Below are 13,857 nucleotides of genomic sequence, written 5' to 3'. Positions count from 1 at the left end.
TCCCAAAGCTTAGGAACATCAGTACTAATCAACCCTCTTTTGCAGGTGCGCTAGGACAATGAATGTGGAAAAGCAATACCTCCTCCACCACCCCCTTCATCCACTCTTATCTTTTGAATATGGGTTAGCCTTTCACAGGAGTTAACTGCACAACATCGGGTACGAGTCCACTGGGATGATGAGAATGATGCATATTGGAAATCGCACGAGCACCACAAAATGAAAATAAATGTGCCTCATACATCACAGACAATCAGCACCTCATCCAGCAAATCCATCCACAAGTGGGAAACCTTCAATAAACAGCCAGCCCTCAACTTCTGTGGCTACTGCTTTGAGTCGACCTCTTGATAATCTACTGGCAACCAGTTCATCTGGTAAGAAAATAAAGTGTTCAATAAGCCACAATTTGATTTCCATGATAGATGCAACAACATACGATTCACACAGATGTACATCTACTTTGTACCTAATCCTCTTTTCCCTTGGCAAGTTATTTGTACAGTTTTTCTTCACCCACTCATACATTTTGAATACAGTTTGAGCTTTCACTGGCGTTAACTGGACAACTTTTGCAATAGCCACAGAGCACCTCAAGCACTTGAATCATATCAGGACATGCCCTCCATAAAAACAATAATGACCCAATCAGAAAATAAATGCAAAGAATCCAACTTTCTTTCAACAAATACTAAAACAAAGCATCCACAAGAAAATTCAAAAATAAAGAAATTACTAAAATGAACTTGCGAAACACCATCAATTGCACTACCTCAGAGAAAACTCAAAACAAATACGAGTATTGCATAGCTGAAAGTGCATTACAATCAAAACAAATACATTCAAATAAACCTTCAACCTCCCTAAAATGTATACAAAAAAACGAAATGCCTGCATATAAATGCCATTGATTGACAAATCTAATGTTGTAGGTCCATGTCAGTGAAAGTGAGAAAATACATTAAATAATACTTGCCACACAATCAGTCAGATGAAAATAAATGATAATGAACACCATCTGAAAGCATTGGTTAATATAACTAACACACACAACAATGCAAATAAACTCTCAACTATGTAAATATTTATGAACACTTACTTTTACATCAGCCACACTCCTGCCATGTGCCCAGTGAGAGTTCTGGAATCTAAAGGATAAAACCGCAGAGAATGGTGGCTTTATACTTTCCAAAATGAATACCAGAAAAAGAGGACTATATACTAATAAAACTACTAAAATGGTTGACACATTTTAACTACAACCTATCACAGAGAGCTACACAAACAGAACAGAAACAACAACCAATAACATCATGGTTGGTTTGAAAACTGGGTGGATTATCAGAAACAGGTGGCTGTTTGGGTTACTGGCTTTTTGTGAGATACTAAATACTAGCATCGACCTAGGTTTGAGAGATTTTACAATGAAAGGGTGTGGATTGTGGGAATGGATTGGTTTGAAGTTGTTCCAAAATTGTTCAGTCTGAGAAGTACAGGGCAACCAGACGTCCTACTAATTCATTGTGGAGGCAATGATTTGGGGAATGTAGTAGGTGTGTGCCTTACTTTAATGATGAAACAATAAATGGGAAAAATAATAGAACATTTTCCTCACACCATCTTTATCTCTTTCAATCTGACTCGGAGAAGCAGAAATGGAGATGGACCACCAGATTTAATGGTAAAATTGAAAAATCACAGAGAAATGTTAATAAAGTAGTTTCAGCATTTATGATCGACCACAACCAATTATGGATTTCAAACAACAACATACAGTTCTACATGGCCAATTTCTTTAGACATGATGGAGTACACCAAACAGATGGTCTGGTGTCCCTGATAGTACTGAACACATCAAGTCACCTTGTGAGCTGTCCTATTGTGGGTACTTGCTTATCCCCGTACCCGTGAAAGGACTTCCTCCCGCCAGAGTGACATCCCCTACTCTAGGTGTCAATAACTGTCCTGTGTTTGCATTCTGCTGTACTGTAAGAGTGTGTGCTGTGACTGCCCTTTCAGTGGATTCAATGGTGCTTGCTGTGTTGGCAATGCCTGGTGCATTTGTGGCACTTGTGCTTGATACACTGTTTAATCTTGGGCAAACCTGTCCCTAGCGTGTGAGCTATATGCTGGAGGATAAGCTGTCCCCTCTCTTGAAAAATGCCCAAACTGTACATACCCTGGGCTTCCACATGTTCTCACAAGGTTCCCTGTCATCCCACATGTCTATCATACAACATTGCGTTCTGAAACACCTGTGTATGGGCGCGATATAAATAAAATATCATATCATATCATACAATGGGGAATCTTCTGATTTGTCCCCCTTGTATATTCTGATTATCATTCTGCATATTCTGAAACCCACCTTGGTTATTTTGAAAACCACCCCTTCCTTTGTAGACGATTCCTCTACCTCGTGGCATAACCCCATTCCCTCCTTGATCCATCTGGCATTGATTACTCGCCTGCGGTGCAGCCACTGCTTGCTGCATTCCCAATCCCTCTCCACTTGTCAATACCGCCCCTTCTATGACGTATTTTGACAATTTCTTCTGAACTAACTTGCTTCCTCAAGTTTTCTAGTGAAGTAGGAGAATGGGACAACACCCTCCCACCAATCTCATCCAGACCATGGCCTAGAGGATCACGGCCCAGACACCCCCCACGAGAGGAGTTCATTTACCTACCAGATGACAAAATACCCTGGTTCAGGAACCTAAACATAAGAGGAGTGTGCCCACCAGAACGCCAGGCTCAAGCCGACGCCTGCAACATGGACCAGCTCGACTAGAACAACAGCCACAAGTGTCCACATCATTAGAGATGCCATGACAACATAGTCAACAGACAAGAACACATGTGCCCCCATGCACACCGGTCACTCACACATCAACCCACACGAATAACATACTCAGTGCTATGACGTAGGTGACTGATACACCCACTGACGTGCATCGTTATTTTTCACATAGGCCTTCTACAGCACCGCAGAAAAGCAAGACGCCTGAAGAGCTTGTGTACATGCTTGCTGACCCTTTTCCCTCCACCCATCCCCATGAAGACACCACCATGTATATCTAACGCTGCTTGTGACACTCTGTCGCCCCGCAACCTCCATACTATGGATTATGTACAGCCACCCATGAGCTAGGTCGAGTAGGCCGCAAGCAAGAGTCCCCAGGCAGGAGCCTCGCAAACAACAATACTCTCAGGACGATTCGCAAGTGCTGACCATGCAGAACGAGCCCCAACGAGAGTTCGCAGCCAAGGCCACGATGTTGCAACGCGCATAACGCAAGCCCAGCGCCAAGGTTATACCTGTCGGTGCCAAGCCCTCAGAGACGAAATACTAATCTAATGCTCATAATTCTGCTCCAGCCACGGTCTCCCCACACGTGACCAAGCCGAACTGACAAACTGCCAAGCTCCCGAGACAGAAAGTCGCCAGGGTCCCACGTTTGGGACACAGGTTGCAACAACGAAGCAGCAAGATGGACACCTACAGCAATGGGAAAGACCCGCACACAAGCCCCATAGGCAGACCTGTCCGCTGTCGGCACTAACACATAGTTGAACATTGTTGCTAATGACAGGGACACCACGAGCTGGAAACGGCGATGGTCCCAGGCTTGAGGGCTTGCGGGAGAACCAATCAAAATACAGGTGGCTCACCACTGACGCCATTACTCTTAGCCACTCACTAAGGGGCTCCCTGTAGCAATTTTGTTGTAGCAAATGTTAGGGACAACCCAAGTGTACCACCTGACCCGTCCTTATCCACTAACTTTTCACCATATATCATAACCATACTAACCCTACCACTCTGGGAACCAATCCTAGTGGCAATAGGTTTTGTGATGATTTTCCCAGGTGACGCGAGTAGCGCGTCATACTGCTGTAAAAAGGGCATGCAAGCCCCACTAAGAACGAGAGTCTCATCGGATGCATACGAGCCGAGACCCATCCCTGCCGTTATTACAATAAACAGCTATACTCACCTTGCTTCTTGTGTGTGTCTCATACTCCTTTTGGGGACACGGGAGGAGTTGGGGCCTCCCCGGCCGGGAGGTCCACAGACGGCTCTGCTGGCCCCGGGAGAATCACCCCGACACTAGCATCTTCCTTCTTCTTATTTTTCTCTTGTAACAGCCGGCAGTGATGCGCTGTAGTCAACTGTGTCTCTGCCCATGGCTTAGCTACCATTCCCACTAATTTCGTGATCAGTCTATGTAGCTACTCTGGCAATCTGTGACACAAAATGAGATATATTACTGGCACTGATTCCCCCCATGGCTCCCTCGTTTCAAGAGTGCATCGTTCCTGAATACTTTGAATATAGGCAAGCAGATATTTGTTATCTTTCATCTTACGTGCCATAATTGTACCCATATCTGACTTATGAGGAAACTGTACCCTGAGCGCTCTCCAGACATCTTCTCTGCATTTATTAAATGGCGCTCCATCGTGCGCTGTGTTCTGTGTTGTGACACTTGAGTAACCTGCTCGTGTCATCAGCCCTTTCCCAGGAATGGCTGCTAGGAGACCCTTAATGTCCCCTATTGCCAGAGTATTTCCTCCTGTCATCTTCTCTAGCCATGAATCCATTTTTCTGCATCCGCAGTTAAGCTGGGAAGTTTGCATCTCAAATTATCCTTATCTTTTGTGGGCAGGAATAAACTGCGATCTGGCCCCTCCTTTCTCCAATAAAGGGAATTGCGTGAACCCAAATCTGCAATAGGCTCCCATTGTCTGCCTATCCATAGTGGGGACCATGGTTCCTAATCACCTGCTACCTGGCAATTACCTCAGCCTGCTCACATATGCTGTAGACTCTTCCTTCTCACTAGGCAATCATCCTTTAGAGTGCTCTGGATATGCCATAGGATCTGGTGTCCTATCTTTAGGCTGTTCTAAATCAGACCATCTCACTTCCTTGTCTATCTGCAGACAATCCTTAGGCTGCATGCATTTTCTCCCTCCTCGCCACGGAAGGTTTCTCTCTCTTCATCGGACATATCTAGTCCCCAACTAGTATGGTTTTCATTCCCATCACCCTTATTTAAAGTCAGCCTGTCTAAGGACAAGGCTCTATGCTCGAGACTGAATGTGTCTCTTTCCTCGCTCTGTGATTGTGGGACCAGGGATTGTTCTCCCTTCCCTCAACTTCCCAATTAGCTGCTTTTAAGTCTTGATAGGCTTTATCGATCCTACCTCTGATGCTCCCTATGTCAAACGTTTCCTCTAGGGTTATCCTAGATAGCCCTGCCGTTGCTCCCTGCGATGGGAGGAACCTTTCTATGTGGCTCCATGATTTTACTGGACTTCGTTACATTAACTCTCACTGAATACGAACAATGTCACGTTCCTTTTGGCTTGTTTTTCACTCCATTTCTTCATGTAATTCCCCTTGCTTTCTCCCTTCCTGTCAAACCCTTTCCTCTTCTTGTCTTTTCTCTTCTCTTCTTTCATTCACTCTACGCACTACTTCTTCCCTTCATCTTTGCATTCTTTTATCCCTTAATTTCTGAGCTTCCTCCTCTTCTCTCTTCTTCTCTTGCCTGTCTCATTTTTCGATTTCTGCCTGTTAACATACTTCCTTTTCTCATCTGCCCTTTCTTGCTTTCTCTGCTGCTCTTCCTGATTCATCTGTTCTCATCTCTGCTTATTCTTTCTCTTGTACTCATCTTCTTTCAATCTTTTCTATCATTCCCTATCTTTTCTATCCTATTCTTCTTGATCTTCCCTTTGCCTAACTTCCTTGATACTTTTCCCATCTAGCTTGAGCAATATCTGTCCACCCATCCATTCATTCTGTACGAGCGTTAACTCGTCAGCTTTCTCCTTTTCTTCTTTCCATCTCTTAATCTCTCATTCTATATCTGCTGATATATTCGGTCATTCACTTTTCTCCCCCTTGTCCTGTGAGATCTTAAAGATCTCCTCCTTTCCTTGAGCCTTTTCTGGACTATCATCACTGCTGTAGGCAGGCGGTTCATATATTGGATTACAATATCCTGTCGCCGCTTTTAGTTCCTTTAACGGATACAAACCTACATAGTCTGTACTATTGCCATTTACTTTGGGCAAGGTAAGGGGAGCAGAAGCCTCAGCACCTTGCTCCCTACACTGATTAAGCATCCAATTCTCAGGTGGTGGACCTTCCGCTCCTCCTGGTACATTTTCCAAAGTTCTAAACTATCTAGCCTTTACTCCAATTTCTTCCCTGTGTACACAGCATGCAAGTATGTGGTAATGTGTTGCAAAACCACTTTTGACAGTGATCCCCTTGTGGCCATGGCATGAACATCTTGTCTGCTTTGCCCTTTAACCACTCCACACTATACTGTTTAAGTTTAGGCGTGTGCTTTGGCAGCGTCTTGCACAAAGGCATCAGTGAAGTAACATGCCCCACTTTGACAAGTCGCAATTGACTGTTGATACTGTTAGTTACACAGATACATTTCAGAACAACAGCAAATATGAGTGCGCTCCAACCTCACTGCTCAAAGTCTCAACTTCTCAATTATCTCAACCGATTTTTTCAGCTGGCGCCGACAATGGCTTAAAAGATCGATAACACGTTTTATCTCTTATTTAACATCACAGTTTTACTCTCAAGACTTTTCGACACCTCTTTTAAATTACAAAATTCACAAACAGACAGACTACTCGACTTTTCACAAAAACACCATGGTACTCCTTTTCTCTTAGCCCCTAAAATACCCCGATTGGAGTTTGAGTTTGTTTATGTGACGCCTAATTACCCCCTAAGGGTTTTGAAATGACTCCTTCTAGAGCTGCCTTGCGGTACGAACCCGAGCTCTACAGAACTTTCCTCATTCAAACACTTCTCATAATATACTACACAAACCCCCTGTTACTTTTCTTCATTACCACAATCCCATTCCCTTATTTTTCCAGTCCCCTCAATCTACTCACCATTTGCTTTTCAGCTGAAGACCTTCAGGATCGTCCCCCTCCTTCAACCGAAAACCACCACCTTCAGTCTGCTCAGCGCCTGTCAAAACCAGGAGGGATTTCGTCAAAGAGGGACTGGTCCCACCTGTATCAATTTTCTTGCAAGAACTCTGTATCGGCCGCTCTCCACAGGAAACTTCACAAACCTCTGGCTAGATGGCAGAGGGTGATTTTCCGAAAGTACTAAAAGACCTACTAATCGATGGGTCTTATTGAACCATCCTCCCTCTGCTACCATGTGAACCGTAGGCCTTTTTAAGCGAGGTAGCACTATCTGGGATGGATGGGGATGCAGATCTTACTCTCGACTGGCTGATGCTGTGACAATACAGATTGAAGGATGAAAGCTGATGTTCAAAAGGCAGCACCTCGGGTTCTGGTGGGTTGAAAGTGTTGAACACGGTTTGAATTCAGTTTAAAGTGGCTTACCCGATGAAAACAGGAGATCTGCTTCTCTGGCTTCTCTAAATACTATGAGACCCACCACATGGGGCTCCAAGACAAAGTGAGACCTTTTCATGCTGTGCTTTCCCGGCCGAGGGAGGCTTGCAAGCAGAGTGGCAATTCTTGGTCCTCACATTGGGTCACCCCCAATGTTCCCTGGTGATGGGCAGGGAGCTGAGCTTTCCTCTGTCTTTGAACACCTACCTACTCCTCTGGCAGAATGTGTTTGAAAGGATATTTCTCCCAACGGGGTCCAGATAAATTCTTCTTGATCTACTTGAAGGTCCAAAAGAGAATAAAAAAGGGCTGAGACCCCTTCCTTTAAAGGAAAACGGACATGTGTGAATATATTAAATCAAACCTGTTTCAAGGGGTCCAATCCCTGTCCCTGAGACAAGTGCCTTTGCCTTCTGATGTGATACCAGAGTGCCTTGTTCCACAGCAAGTAGAGAGGAACAGAAGAAAAGAAAAGTCCATATAAACACAAGACAAAGCAACCCTTCCTATATGATGGCCGTAGGTCTGCCATTCTCTCAGCCCTACAGTTTTAGCAGTTCCTAGTGTGGAACCCCGCAGTGTGATTTGGGATTTTGATATGGAGATGCCGCTATAAAGCCAGGCTCTGATCAGATCTCCTGGTGGAGGCTACAGGGCCCGTCAAGGTGGAGTTACCCATCCTCCCAGAGTGTCAACAAAGGCACGCATCCTGCCTTATTTCTCATTTACTGGAATGCATACATTCAGGCTTCCTGAATCCTCATAGCATCTCAAGGCTGGTGTGAGATCACAGTGTTCACACTGGTATGATTCCAATTTGTTGTGGCTTTAATATTATAATCACCATACTGACATTGGTATAGTTTAGTCTTTTAGTTTATCCTGCACTAGAATGATAGATCAATATTGTGATAATTTAAAGTGAAGTTAATGCAGCCTTTGCCTGCAGGAGCGTTGAGCTCCAGCAACTGTAAGAGAGGCACATGTGACCTTTGAACCTGCTATGAGCCACTGGAGTACAGGTGTTAGATCTCTATTAGGAGACTGGTGCAGTGGAGCACAGGCCTACACTATGCTTTTGGCACAGAGTTTTATGAAAGTGGGTCTACCTAGCAGACCACTCTTTATAAGATGGATTACTGGCATAATTTTATGGATAATACAATTTTTTTTTAAAGATACAGTAACTACGCAGATGACACCCATGTACTTTTTGAGCTGACTGGGACATACCCTACTGATGCCAAGGCCCTAAATAAAGTCTATATGGAAATTCAAACTTGAATGGCAAGCAACTCGCTTGTATTAAATAACAAGAAGCCAGGGCTTCTTATCATTGCCACTGGCCCTCACCCAAAGAAACTTGGTATTATGTACTCCCATTTCTCTATCTTTGGCAACCCGATCGCTGTCAGTAAATCTGTGAAATCTCTAGGTGTAATTTTTGACTCTGAATTGTCCATGAGACAAAATGTCTCAAACATATGTTCCCCTTGTGGCTAATTACTTCAACAAAGCAGGCCTTACCTTACCATAAAAAATAGATTGATTCTGGCCACCGCACTAGTCAACTCACGGTTGGACTATTGTAATAGCCTGCTTATCAGCACTTCACAAGCCAACCTGTTACGATTACAGACTACTCAGAACAGTGCTGTCAGGGCAATCCATGGACTATCCAAGACTATCCAAGCGTGAACATGTTTCCACTTTCAGAAAGTGCTTAAATTGGCTATCAATCAAACAGAGAATCTGGCATAAGATGCTGTCCTTCACCTGTAAATGCCAGAACTCCGCTGCCCCACAGTAGCTGATTAACAATCTTACCACTAGACAACCTACACGGGTGCTGCGTTCCAACGAGAACCACGCATTGAATCAAGCACGATACCGTCTGAAAAAATTTGCCGGAGCAAGTTTTAAAACCCATGCAATGCAAGAATAGAATGCCCTCCCACCCGCCGTGAGGTCCTTATCTTCCTTGGCAGTCTTCAAGAAGACCATCAAAACTCTCCTCTTTAATTCATCAGACTAATTTCCTTCCTTTTCTTCGTCTGACTCCCTCTGATTAACCACCATGTTTTGTCATTTGTGCGCTCTGAGGCCCATGGGCGTGTAGCGCTTTATAAGAATTCAAAATAAATAAATAAATACCCTGTAAGCTCATGCTCCTTCAACATAGCAAAACCCACAAATAGAAAATAAAAGTGATTTGGTGTTTTATAGGGCTTGTGAACCTCAAGCAGATCGGAAAGGGAGCGGGAAGAGGGAGGTAAATGAGAGTGGGAAAATAAATATAGCATTGCTGCTGTTTATGCGTGCAGTTAAGATGGACCCTTGTACTGTGTGTGTGTCTCTATATAGATGGTTTATGTCGAGAGCATAGAGGCATTTGTGTCCAGATAGGAGCCCTCTGTGCCAGTGGTGATTGATCGGCTCGCCAAACAGAAACCTGTCCTTCGGAACCCATGGAATATATTTGGGCACCATTATGTGTTGCTGACGTGTCCCACAGTATCCTATTGGAGCTTCCAAAATACAAGGGGTGTATACAGTTTGAGCCTCCAGCAAGGCTCGGCCGAGGTTCTCCCAGTCTTTACACAGATTACATCTGCAGGTGCTGTACCATTCTGTTGCCTGTTCTCCAGAGTCGCTTTGCTAAGCCTGCTACCCTAAGACAAATCTCATTGGAATGCCAGGAGGACAACTAAGACAAACAAACAATTCCTGTAACAGCGCCCCGATGCCTGCGGGCTGTGTGAGCGCTTTATAAATGTAAAATAAATTTTAAAAAAATCCTGCAGATTTGAAAAGTGTATTGTGCAGTTTAATTTTTGTTGGACTTACAATGTTCACAAGTTCGCATACTGAACAGATGTAGTGGGGCAGATTCTCAAAAACTAGCACAAATAAAAAATCACACAGGATATGCTTTTAGAATGTCCACTAGTTTAAGAATTGTGCAGGTCACCTCATTCTCACAAGTAATCTGCGCATTTCAGTGGGGTGGGCCAACAGCACAAATTATGCCCTGAGCAGCCCTCTTGATACATTTGTGTTGGGATAACTTTCAGGACACTGCCTGGATCCCAGCAATCAACAAGATGTTGGGAATGCATGTCACAGTGACAGGCTCTTAACCCCTTAACTGCAGGGCTAGTATGCATGTCTATTCAAATCGGACAAACTTAAACAACCAGTTTCTGTGTAATGCTAAAGAAAGAAAAAAAACATCTCTATCCCTATTTGTGGTTCATGCTGCTGCTGCTTCCCCTGAAAGCAATGTATGACAGAGTCAAGAATGACCCTGTTACACATTGCACAACCCTCTGCGCCTGTCCCAAACATGCACAGGGAAATCCCTTTAATTTCTATACATTTCAAATTGCATCCCGTCTTTAGATTCCAGACACCAATCAAAATGGAAATGTGCAAAACACCCCCTTATTTGCACAAATGAACAAAGCTTGTGAAAAGAGCAACTGAACATGCACATCAATAATTCACACATTCATACGACCTTGAGAATAGGGCACAACTTTCTTCGGTGCAAGTGCTGAGAAGCGTGTGTGATTGTCATCACTTGCACCCAAAAGGTTTTGAGAATCTGCTCCGCTATGTGCACCTGAATAAATTCACGAAACAAACAGTCAAAGTAATCGGTGGTACCACATTTCCATGAGTGACCTCAGAAAACCATAGTTAGATATTTTACTAGCCTTTCCTTGGTACCTAAGTCAATGGCAAGTACTCATCAAAATAACCAAGCCATTTTTTCAGTTAGAATTAAGCGTGTGTATCGATAAAAACGTATTTCAACTCCTGCCTGTGTCGTACATACAATAAGCACTAGGTAAATCCACGGTTGTGGATAGGGTATGCGTGTGTTCAGGGGCGTTGCTAAGGGGGCTATAGCCCCTGACCTTTTGGTTGTAGCCCCCGGATAGAATCTCAGGAGCTACAGCCAAAAGACTAGCTAGCCCCCAGTCCCAACAGTTCCGACATCAGCGCAGCCCCAGGTCTTTTCCAGACCTAGCAACTCCCCTGCGTGTGTTCAGTCATGTCTTCACCAAGACAACATTGCCCTCTGCATGGCGGAAGTATGGCGAAGCAAGGGTTTCCCCCTCCTTTTCCGCTGCACAGACATTCAGCTGTGAGAAGGGGCAGAGCACAATTCGTGACCTGGACATTGTTGCTTGGCAACGTGGCGTATATCTGCAAGAGAGACAAATGACAATTCTGAATCTGACGCTTTAGGGCAGCACTTTTGTTTTTTTCTCAGAGGGTTGCTGGTGGTTGTTTTTTCGAGAGCAAAGTCGCATGCTAACATGGCATTCCTTTTTTAAACCGGTTGCTACGTGATGGCGGAGGAATGGCTGGAGGACACGTCAATCAGGAGACTCTCACCGTCACCCCGCAGACCCAAAACAAACCTGATGTGCCTGGAATGCTGATCATTCACACAGACATTACTCAAGTTGCCCTCCCCTTTAAGTCTCTGCCTCCACCAGAGAGCTGAGGAATGTGAACTGCAGCATGACCCATTGTTTATACTTCTTGTGCAGACAGAAACAAACATAACGCGAACAAAAGTGCTGTTTGTGGGTGTGCATGCATACACATAAAAACACACACGCGCGCGCACGGATAACACCTGTAGAATCGTGGACTGCTTTCCACGTGGTAGCACATATGAGACTCAAAATGCTGGTATACATAGGATATGTGAATAGTCAACAGTGCACATCCTATTCATCTTTGAATTGAGGCCTAAGGCAGAGTATCGTGTTTGGTCACTTTAAAAAAAATCATCACTGCTGTTCATAGTGGGAAGAAGTTATGTGAGTATTCACTGAGGAGTCTCTGCAGGATAGCTCAGGGGCAACGTGCTCGCGTTGGAAGCAAGACGACGCGGAGCAGTACAGGTTCGATCCTCTCGCCTGAGCTTAGAAACCTCTGGATATTAAGCGCGTTATAAATAACCAATTACAACCATGGGTGGACTGGGAGTCAAAAGAGGCCCTGGAAATAATTTTCAAAGTGGCCCCATATTACACATTTTCATCAGACCCAGCCCTTTTCCTATGAAACAATGTGGAAATACCACACAAAAGAGGCCCAGAGTGAAGAGGCCTACTGGGAAACCTGCAGAGTTCCCTATGGGCCAGTCCACCCCTGATTACAACTACTTAACTAGGCAGTCTCGAAAAGAACCAATGTTCTATTACTTTAGTCATTAAATGATGACACGTTTGGGGCTCTGTAGCTAGCTCTACAACAAACTTTCATACCCCATTGGTGAAAGACTAAACATATTAGGATTGGTCACCTTTAAAATGCTATCCTAAAATGCAGAAGTGAAATGAACACAAACAATGGGTTTAATGACGGCCTGTGTGAACGCCATCCCCTCGTGGTGAACAGAGACATGCAGTTTCATTATGCACCCCGAAAATCGTCAATGTGAACAAGTAGAGTAGAATTCCCTTCAGGAAACAATGCTGAAATGAATATCAAAAGAGGGACTTCAGATGGTTTAAATGTCTCCCTACCCGTCATTCCGCCCAACTCATACTCTTCTCTGCAAACTATAAAGGGCTGCAAATGGGGAAACCCATGAAAAGGCCAAAAACTCGACTCCCAAACTCTGCAGCCACTCATGGTGCCACTACTTCTCCTCCACACGTTTTTTTTTACCAGACACCATGAACCCACACTCACCTGAAACCTGACTATTCTCCTAATGCAGGCAAGTCTCATTGCCCAAGCACTCTTTGCCTCAGTCTCGGGTGCCAGCCACAAAACAGCAATGACTGCTAGAAAACACTCCGTGTTATTTTGTGTTTCTTAGTATAAAAAGAAGTTTTTCAAAATGTTTTTTTTGTAAAAAATGTTAGCACAGTAACCCTTATTTTAGAAAAGTGTATGAATCTTGACGTTATTTTAAGCAGTTATCTGTTTAAACGTACCATATTACCTCCAAATATCATTACAATTCCTGAAATGTTTGATATTGAGCCTATAATCAATTACCATTTAAACAAAAAGATGACAATACAGACATAGAACATGAATAAGTGTTACCCTGATCACAGTTTGCACAGAAATTATATAAATTATGTTTTCAAGTTCAATACTTAGAGTTTGATATTTCAAAACAATTAGCAGAGTTGTACAATTAATGTTGGGACTTGTAAACGAAAAAAGAAAAGGTGATTCTTTTAGGGGGTTCCACACAAGATGTAATTCAAAACAAAACGTGCACACTTCTTTTTGAAGAATTTGATTTCAGAGCCTTTGATTTCGAACAAAAGATCAAATACTTCTGAGCAAAAAAAGAAGAAATAACGTTTTTTTAAATAAATGTTAGCTCCGTGACACGTATTTAACAATGTGTTATGAATCTTGAAGTCATGTGAAGAAGTTATCAATTTA

This window comes from Ambystoma mexicanum, chromosome 8 (assembly GCF_040938575.1).
Source record: "Ambystoma mexicanum isolate Mex_15411 chromosome 8, UKY_AmexF1_1, whole genome shotgun sequence".
Taxonomy (NCBI): domain Eukaryota; kingdom Metazoa; phylum Chordata; class Amphibia; order Caudata; family Ambystomatidae; genus Ambystoma; species Ambystoma mexicanum.
Note: the sequence above shows the minus strand (reverse complement) of the source record.